The 8,574-nt window shown below is 45.3% G+C and overlaps 7 non-coding genes and 1 pseudogene across 7 annotated transcripts; 3 read left to right on the forward strand and 5 right to left on the reverse strand.

The window, feature by feature from the left end:
- The first annotated feature begins 2,015 nt into the window (after nt 1-2,015).
- Nucleotides 2,016-2,206, forward strand: LOC140306128 (U2 spliceosomal RNA). Its single transcript, XR_011915486.1, has one exon. It is a non-coding gene; the product is annotated as a U2 spliceosomal RNA (small nuclear RNA).
- A 410-nt stretch (nt 2,207-2,616) lies between these two features.
- Nucleotides 2,617-2,730, forward strand: LOC140306284 (U5 spliceosomal RNA). Its single transcript, XR_011915606.1, has one exon. It is a non-coding gene; the product is annotated as a U5 spliceosomal RNA (small nuclear RNA).
- Nucleotides 2,731-3,028: 298 nt separating this feature from the next.
- LOC140306218 (U2 spliceosomal RNA) lies at nt 3,029-3,208 on the forward strand (annotated as a pseudogene).
- A 2,816-nt stretch (nt 3,209-6,024) lies between these two features.
- LOC140306188 (U2 spliceosomal RNA) lies at nt 6,025-6,212 on the reverse strand. The gene has a single exon (XR_011915540.1). It is a non-coding gene; the product is annotated as a U2 spliceosomal RNA (small nuclear RNA).
- Nucleotides 6,213-6,487: 275 nt separating this feature from the next.
- Nucleotides 6,488-6,601, reverse strand: LOC140306307 (U5 spliceosomal RNA). Its single transcript, XR_011915627.1, has one exon. It is a non-coding gene; the product is annotated as a U5 spliceosomal RNA (small nuclear RNA).
- A 411-nt stretch (nt 6,602-7,012) lies between these two features.
- LOC140306140 (U2 spliceosomal RNA) lies at nt 7,013-7,203 on the reverse strand. Its single transcript, XR_011915497.1, has one exon. It is a non-coding gene; the product is annotated as a U2 spliceosomal RNA (small nuclear RNA).
- A 275-nt stretch (nt 7,204-7,478) lies between these two features.
- LOC140306344 (U5 spliceosomal RNA) lies at nt 7,479-7,592 on the reverse strand. The gene has a single exon (XR_011915661.1). It is a non-coding gene; the product is annotated as a U5 spliceosomal RNA (small nuclear RNA).
- Nucleotides 7,593-7,980: 388 nt separating this feature from the next.
- LOC140306082 (U2 spliceosomal RNA) lies at nt 7,981-8,171 on the reverse strand. The gene has a single exon (XR_011915443.1). It is a non-coding gene; the product is annotated as a U2 spliceosomal RNA (small nuclear RNA).
- Nucleotides 8,172-8,574: the final 403 nt, after the last annotated feature.

An 8,574-nucleotide genomic window follows, 5' to 3' on the forward strand; every position in this document is an offset into this window, starting at 1 on the left:
GAGTCAGTTAATGCAAATGTTTAATCTTGCAGCAAGTTCAAGAATGTGTGTGTGTATGGGTGTATGTGTGCAAACGTGTGTGAGTTTGTGGGTGTGAGAGTTTAAAGAACCTGTTATCCACAGGCAGGTCTTAACTAGTATGGCACAGGTCCAGCCTGTCTCATCTTTTTTGGAAGGTCCAGCGCTCGGCCGTAACCCTTCTGTCTGTTTGGACTCTCACATACATTCGGTTAATCATAGAAAAACGAGAACAAAACTTTTTAGCCCCTTAAATTCATAAAACAGACATGGTGCAGTTATTTCCATTCTAGAAAATAAGAGTAATCACCACCATTCCTATAAATTCTGGATATTCTAACAATCTGAATCTTTTTTAAATGTTCGATGAAGCCCTTTGCTGTTCTGTTTAGCGACTCAGCTGATCATAAACCAAGTTTTGCTCTTGAACCAAGCTTCTAAACTCTTCACCTTTTTCATTTCTCAGTTAGTATTCACTTTAAAACTGATTAAAAGAAAAATTAAATGAATGCCTATCAACAAATGTGGGATCTAAACTCTAGTGCTTTCTCTAAAATAATTTCCTTTCTCAATTCAGAAATGTGTGTGTGTAAGTCACAACACCCGTGACACCAAAACGGCTTTCTTTTCTCTCTTTTCTCTACACTCTGCACTGTGAGCACACACACCAAATCAGAAAGGCTTTTTTTCTCTCTTTTCTACATTATGGACTGTGGGGACACAAAACCGCTCTCTCTCTTTTTTTTTTTTGATTGTGTGCCAGGGCGTTGTCTCACGTATTAGATTATGCTTAAGATACGAATGGGTTTATCAGTCACATCAGAATCCATACATACTGATCCTCCCGTAATAAAATGGTCGGATCTTATCAAACACACTTTGTTTCTTGTGACAAGTCAGCGAAACAGCGTATACACGTCAAGACACTGAATCAAGTTTGCCACAAGAACTCATAAGTTTGGCAGTATTGCTCTGCCGTCAGCAATCATACACCCATTTTATTTTCATGAGACATGTGCAGGCACCTGTTCATCTACTGTTCTATCACTATGAATTAGTTTATCTATTATCAATAAGGATACTTCTACAACTACTATCAAAGTATGTCCGGACTTCTTATGTTGTCAGTTGCTATATATGAATAAGTGGGTTGCTACTGAAAAGCATTAAGCATGTCACACAGCCCAAACATATAACATTTCAGGACACACCACACAGTTAACAACCACAGTGAAGCGTGTCAAAGCCCAAACATGTAACATTCAACAGGACACTTACACAACACATTCCAATCAAACAGTCAGACAACATACAAGAACATATACCCCAGCCGGCATTGCTCCCTGCCTATTTTCCTACAACTCACTATGTGTGCGCACACCTTTATTCACAAACTCTTCAACTTATACTCTTTTACCGAAGCTGCTACAGCTCGATTGGCCAAATACCCTTAGATCCTATTTCGGTGAATTTGACATCTGCCTTGTATGTAACAGATTAGCGGTTTAGCAGTTTTAATTTAGTTTGAGTGAAGGAATTCATTTTATAGCAAAATCCGAAATCGTGAAGAACTCATGAAAGTAAGCTTATTCTCGGATTCCTGAAACTTTAGATTTGCTCTTTCTTTTACTGCAAAGTACAACGTTGAGCAGCACTAATGAGTTGTTTCTATTTTTGGCAGGCTTTACCTTTGCGGATGAAGCCCTTTCTGTCTGTGCAAAAGAAATCTTGTTACTGTGCAGAGTGACTTCTCTGAGTAGAGTCGCCTTACTTGTTGCGACTGTGCCGATGTTCGAAGCTGGAGTGCAAAGTTGTTGCTTGAATGGTGCTCGCTGGAGCGTGTGGTAGTGTAAAGTTATACCATTTAAAAGGGCTGAAGAGTGCTCAGTGCAGCGGGTGGGCGGAGGTGCAAAGTGACACTATGGCCATAAAAAGAACACCGCTACAAGTGCGCATTGTGCCAGGAAGGGCCCTCGGACGTGAACCAGTGGACTGTTATCGCTTCTCGGCCTTTTGGCTAAGATCAAGTGTAGTATCTGTTCTTATCAGTTTAATGTCTGATATGTCCTCTATGCGAGGACTACATATTAAATGGATTTTTATCAATAGGAGTTGAAAAAGGAGCTTGCTCCGTTCACTCCAAGCATCGACCCGGTACTGCAGTGCCGCTGGGAACGGTGCGCTCTCCTCTGCTCTTGTGAAAAAGCAAACAGCGGTGCAGGATGGAAGTTTCAGGGAGCCTAAGATGAAACTTTCTTTTAATCTGCTGAGAAAAGAGAGTGAATGCGAAGCAGACTTTAACACGGCTCTGGGAGCGAGCCGAGTGCGGGCTAACCGGGAGAATTGCTTGAAAGAAACGCGACACCGAATGAGCAGTCAGAACAAAGCCTCAATACGGTGTTCCCGTGTTGTTTGTGGCTGCCTTGTCTTTTGCACAGAGTAAAAGACAAGGCAGCCATCGAATAGGGCCCGATTGTTCCTACTTGGTCAGCCGAGGAGCAAGGGGGGGAGCAAGCGTCTCAACCAAGCAAAGCTCACCATGGGGAAGGTGGCTATGCCAACTAGCCTGATGCCCTGCTCCCGCAGTGATGGATAATCGTACACTGGTTTCTCTTCATAATGTACAAGTCTTTCGCCTTTTACTAAAGACTTCCGTGGAGAGCAGCACTAATGAATTGTTTCTATTTTTGGCAGGCTTTACCTTTGCGGGTGAAGCCCTTTCTGTCTGTGCAAAAGAAATCTTGTTACTGTGCAGAGTGACTTCTCTGAGTAGAGTCGCCTTACTTGTTGCGACTGTGCCGATGTTCGAAGCTGGAGTGCAAAGTTGTTGCTTGAATGGTGCTTGCTGGAGCGTGCGGTAGTGTAAAGTTATACCATTTAAAAGGGTTGAAGAGTGCTCAGTGCAGCGGGTGGGCGGAGGTGCAAAGTGACACTATGGCCATAAAACGAACACCGCTACAAGTGCGCATTGTGCCAGGAAGGGCCCTCGGACGTGAACCAGTGGACAGATATCGCTTCTCGGCCTTTTGGCTAAGATCAAGTGTAGTATCTGTACTTATCAGTTTAATATGTGATATGTCTATGCAAGGACTACATATTAAATGGATTTTTATCAATAGGAGTTGAAAAAGGAGCTTGCTCCGTTCACTCCAAGCATCGACCCAGTGCTGCTGGGAACGGTGCGCTCTCCTCTGCTCTTGTGAAAAAGCAAACAGCGGTGCAGGATGGAAGTTTCTTTTAATCTGCTGAGAAAAGAGAGTGAATGCGAAGCAGACTTTAACACGGCTCTGGGAGCGAGCCGAGTGCGGGCTAACCAGGAGAATTGCTTGAAAGAAACGCGACACCGAATGAGCGGTCAGAACAAAGCCTCAATACGGTGTTCCTTTGGTGTTTTTATAAAATGCGGTGTAAAAAAAGGTGTGAATGCCCCATAGAAAACTAAAAGGTGGAGCGGAAGTGTTCGGCTGCAAGAAGGTGTGAATGTCCGACTATATTTGATGAAAAGCAGGTGAAGCAAGGTCTGAATGCCCAACCTTACATCATCAAAAGCGAGATCAGAGGTTTTTGGCTGCAAGAAGGCCATAGTTTGCCAAAAGCGGTTAAGGTGCGAATGATCGGCTAAATATCAACAAAAGTGGGGGCGGAGGTCTTCGGATGCAAGTGGGTGTGAATATCCCACCATACAAGTATGGTGGAGAGGAAGCTGTGAATGGCCGACCATAGTTTGCAAAATGCGGGTGAGAAAAGGTGCGAATGTCCAACCATACATGATCAAAACAGGGAGCGGAGGTGTTTGGCTGCGACAAGGTGTGAATGTCCACCCATAATTAATGAAAAGCGGGCAACAAGTAGGTTCGAATGCCCAACCATACATCATCAAAAGCAGGAGTGGATGTGTTCGGCTACAAGAAGGTTTGAATGTCCGAGCATAGTTTGTAAAAAGCGGGTAAGAAAAGGTTCGAATGCCCGAACATACACCATCAAAAGAGGGAGCGGAGGTGTTCCGCTGTAAGACGGTGTGAATGTCCGACCATAGTTGGTAAAAAGTGGGTATGAAAAGGTTCGAATGCCCAAATTCGGCTGCAAAAAACTGTGTTCGGCTGCAAAAAGGTGTGAATGTTCGACTAAATTTTGTAAAAAGCGGGTAAGACAGCGGCTTTTTACAAACTATGCTCGGACATTCAAACCTTCTTGTAGCCAAACACATCCACTCCTGATTTTGTTGATGTATGGTTGGGCATTCGAACCTACTTGTTGCCCTCTTTTCATTAATTATGGGTGGACATTCACACCTTGTCGCAGCCAAACACCTCCGCTCCCTGTTTTGATCATGTATGGTTGGACATTCGCACCTTTTCTCACCCGCTTTTTGCAAACTATGGTCGGCCATTCACAGCTTCCTCTCCACCATACTTGTATGGTGGGATATTCACACCCACTTGCATCCGAAGACCTCCGCCCCCACTTTTGTTGATATTTAGTCGGTCATTCACACCTTACCCGTTTTCTTGCCGCCAAACACCTCTGATCTCGCTTTTGATGATGTAAGATTGGGCATTCAGACCTTGCTTTTCCTGCTTTTCACCAACTATATATATAACATTCACACCTTCTTGCAGCCGAACACTTCCGCTCCACCTTTTAGGTATCTATCACACCTTTTTTTTCACCGCATTTTATAGATTATGGTTGGAAATTCTCAACCACTCATCCGAAGACCTCTCCTCCCGCTTTTGTTAATATATTTGAACTTTAGTCAGACATTCACACCTACTTGCAGCCGAACACCACCTCTCTAGCTTTTGATGATGTATGGTCCGGCATTCTTACCGTTTCTAACACATTTTTCAGCAATTATGGTAGGACATTCACACCTTCTTGCAGCTGAACACCTCCTCTCCCACTTATGATCATGTGCGGATTGATTTTCGAAAATTTTCTTTCATGTTTTCTAGCAATTAAAAATGGACATTTAGACCTTCTTGCAGCTGAACACCTCCGCTCCCGCTTTTGATCATACATTGTCAGGCATTCGCACCTTGTCTTACCCGCTTTTTACAAAATTTAGTCGAACATTCACACCTTTTTGCAGCCGAACACAGTTTTTTGCAGCCGAATTTGGGCATTCGAACCTTTTCATACCCACTTTTTACCAACTATGGTCGGACATTCACACCGTCTTACAGCGGAACACCTCCGCTCCCTCTTTTGATGGTGTATGTTCGGGCATTCGAACCTTTTCTTACCCGCTTTTTACAAACTATGCTCGGACATTCAAACCTTCTTGTAGCACATCCACTCCTGCTTTTGATGATGTATGGTTGGGCATTCGAACCTACTTGTTGCCCGCTTTTCATTAATTATTATTAATAATAATAATTATTCACACCTTGTCGCAGCCAAACACCTCCGCTCCCTGTTTTGATCATGTATGGTTGGACATTCGCACCTTTTCTCACCCGCTTTTTGCAAACTATGGTCGGCCATTCACAGCTTCCTCTCCACCATACTTGTATGGTGGGATATTCACACCCACTTGCATCCGAAGACCTCCGCCCCCACTTTTGTTGATATTTAGCCGATCATTCGCACCTTACCCGCTTTTGGCAAACTATGGCCTTCTTGCAGCCAAAAACCTCTGATCTCGCTTTTGATGATGTAAGGTTGGGCATTCAGACCTTGCTTCACCTGCTTTTCACCAAATATAGTCGGACATTCACACCTTCTTGCAGCCGAACACTTCCGCTCCACCTTTTAGTTTTCTATGGGGCATTCACACCTTTTTTTACACCGCATTTTATAAAAACACCACAGGAACACCGTATTGAGGCTTTGTTCTGACCGCTCATTCGGTGTCGCGTTTCTTTCAAGCAATTCCCCTGGTTAGCCCGCACTCGGCTCGCTCCCAGAGCCGTGTTAAAGTCTGCTTCGCATTCACTCTCTTTTCTCAGCAGATTAAAAGAAACTTCCATCCTGCACCGCTGTTTGCTTTTTCACAAGAGCAGAGGAGAGCACACCGTTCCCAGCGGCACTGCAGTACCGGGTCGATGCTTGGAGTGAACGGAGTAAGCTCCTTTTTCAACTCCTATTGATAAAAATCCATTTAATATGTAGTCCTTGCATAGACATATCACATATTAAACTGATAAGAACAGATACTACACTTGATCTTAGCCAAAAGGCCGAGAAGCAATATCTGTCCACTGGTTCACGTCCGAGGGCCCTTCCTGGCACAATGCGCACTTGTAGCGGTGTTCGTTTTATGGCCATAGTGTCACTTTGCACCTCCGCCCACCCGCTGCACTGAGCACTCTTCAGCCCTTTTAAATGGTATAACTTTACACTACCGCACGCTCCAGCGAGCACCATTCAAGCAACATCGGCACAGTCGCAACAAGTAAGGCGACTCTCCTCAGAGAAGTCACTCTGCACAGTAACAAGATTTCTTTTGCACAGACAGAAAGGGCTTCACCCCCAAAGGTAAAGCCTGCCAAAAATAGAAAGAATTCATTAGTGCTGCTCTCCACAGAAGTCTTTAGTAAAAGGCGAAGGACTTGTACGTTATGAAGAGAAACCAGAGTACGATTATCCATCACTGCGGGAGCAGGGCATCAGGCTAGTTGGCATAGCCACCTTCCCCATGGTGAGCTTTGCTTGGTTGAGACGCTTGCTCCCCCCCCTTGCTCCTCGGCTGACCAAGTAGGAACAATCGGGCCCTATTCGATGGCTGCCTTGTCTTTTACTCTGTGCCAAAGACAAGGCAGCCACAAACAACACGGGAACACCGTATTGAGGCTTTGTTCTGACTGCTCATTCGGTGTCGCGTTTCTTTCAAGCAATTCTCCCGGTTAGCCCGCACTCGGCTCGCTCCCAGAGCCGTGTTAAAGTCTGCTTCGCATTCACTCTCTTTTCTCAGCAGATTAAAAGAAAGTTTCATCTTAGGCTCCCTGAAACTTCCATCCTGCACCGCTGCTTGCTTTTTCACAAGAGCAGAGGAGAGCGCACCGTTCCCAGCGGCACTGCAGTACCGGGTCGATGCTTGGAGTGAACGGAGCAAGCTCCTTTTTCAACTCCTATTGATAAAAATCCATTTAATATGTAGTCCTCGCATAGAGGACATATCAGACATTAAACTGATAAGAACAGATACTACACTTGATCTTAGCCAAAAGGCCGAGAAGCGATAACTGTCCACTGGTTCACGTCCGAGGGCCCTTCCTGGCACAATGCGCACTTGTAGCGGTGTTCTTTTTATGGCCATAGTGTCACTTTGCACCTCCGCCCACCCGCTGCACTGAGCACTCTTCAACCCTTTTAAATGGTATAACTTTACACTACCGCACGCTCCAGCGAGCACCATTCAAGCAACATCGGCACAGTCGCAACAAGTAAGGCGACTCTACTCAGAGAAGTCACTCTGCACAGTAACAAGATTTCTTTTGCACAGACAGAAAGGGCTTCACCCGCAAAGGTAAAGCCTGCCAAAAATAGGAACAATTCATTAGTGCTGCTCTCCACGGGAGTCTTTAGTAAAAGGCGAAAGACTTGTACATTATGAAGAGAAACCAGTGTACGATTATCCATCACTGCGGGAGCAGGGCATCAGGCTAGTTGGCATAGCCACCTTCCCCATGGTGAGCTTTGCTTGGTTGAGACGCTTGCTCCCCCCCCTTGCTCCTCGGCTGACCAAGTAGGAACAATCGGGCCCTATTCGATGGCTGCCTTGTCTTTTACTCTGTGCAAAAGACAAGGCAGCCACAAACAACACGGGAACACCGTATTGAGGCTTTGTTCTGACTGCTCATTCGGTGTCGCGTTTCTTTCAAGCAATTCTCCCGGTTAGCCCGCACTCGGCTCGCTCCCAGAGCCGTGTTAAAGTCTGCTTCGCATTCACTCTCTTTTCTCAGCAGATTAAAAGAAATTTCCATCCTGCACCGCTGTTTGCTTTTTCACAAGAGCAGAGGAGAGCACACCGTTCCCAGCGGCACTGCAGTACCGGGTCGATGCTTGGAGTGAACGGAGTAAGCTCCTTTTTCAACTCCTATTGATAAAAATCCATTTAATATGTAGTCCTCGCATAGAGGACATATCAGACATTAAACTGATAATAACAGATACTACACTTGATCTTAGCCAAAAGGCCGAGAAGCGATAACTGTCCACTGGTTCCCGTCCGAGGGCCCTTCCTGGCACAATGCGCACTTGTAGCGGTGTTCTTTTTATGGCCATAGTGTCACTTTGCACCTCCGCCCACCCGCTGCACTGAGCACTCTTCAGCCCTTTTAAATGGTATAACTTTACACTACCACACGCTCCAGCGAGCACCATTCAAGCAACAACTTTGCACTCCAGCTTCGAACATCGGCACAGTCGCAACAAGTAAGGCGACTCTACTCAGAGAAGTCACTCTGCACAGTAACAAGATTTCTTTTGCACAGACAGAAAGGGCTTCATCCGCAAAGGTAAAGCCTGCCAAAAATAGAAACAACTCATTAGTGCTGCTCAACGTTGTACTTTGCAGTAAAAGAAAGAGCAAATCTAAAGTTTCAGGAATCC

The sequence above is a fragment of the Leuresthes tenuis genome, unplaced genomic scaffold (genome assembly GCF_036924035.1).
Source record: "Leuresthes tenuis unplaced genomic scaffold, fLeuTen1.0.hap1 SCAF_4, whole genome shotgun sequence".
Classification (NCBI taxonomy): Eukaryota; Metazoa; Chordata; class Actinopteri; order Atheriniformes; family Atherinopsidae; genus Leuresthes; species Leuresthes tenuis.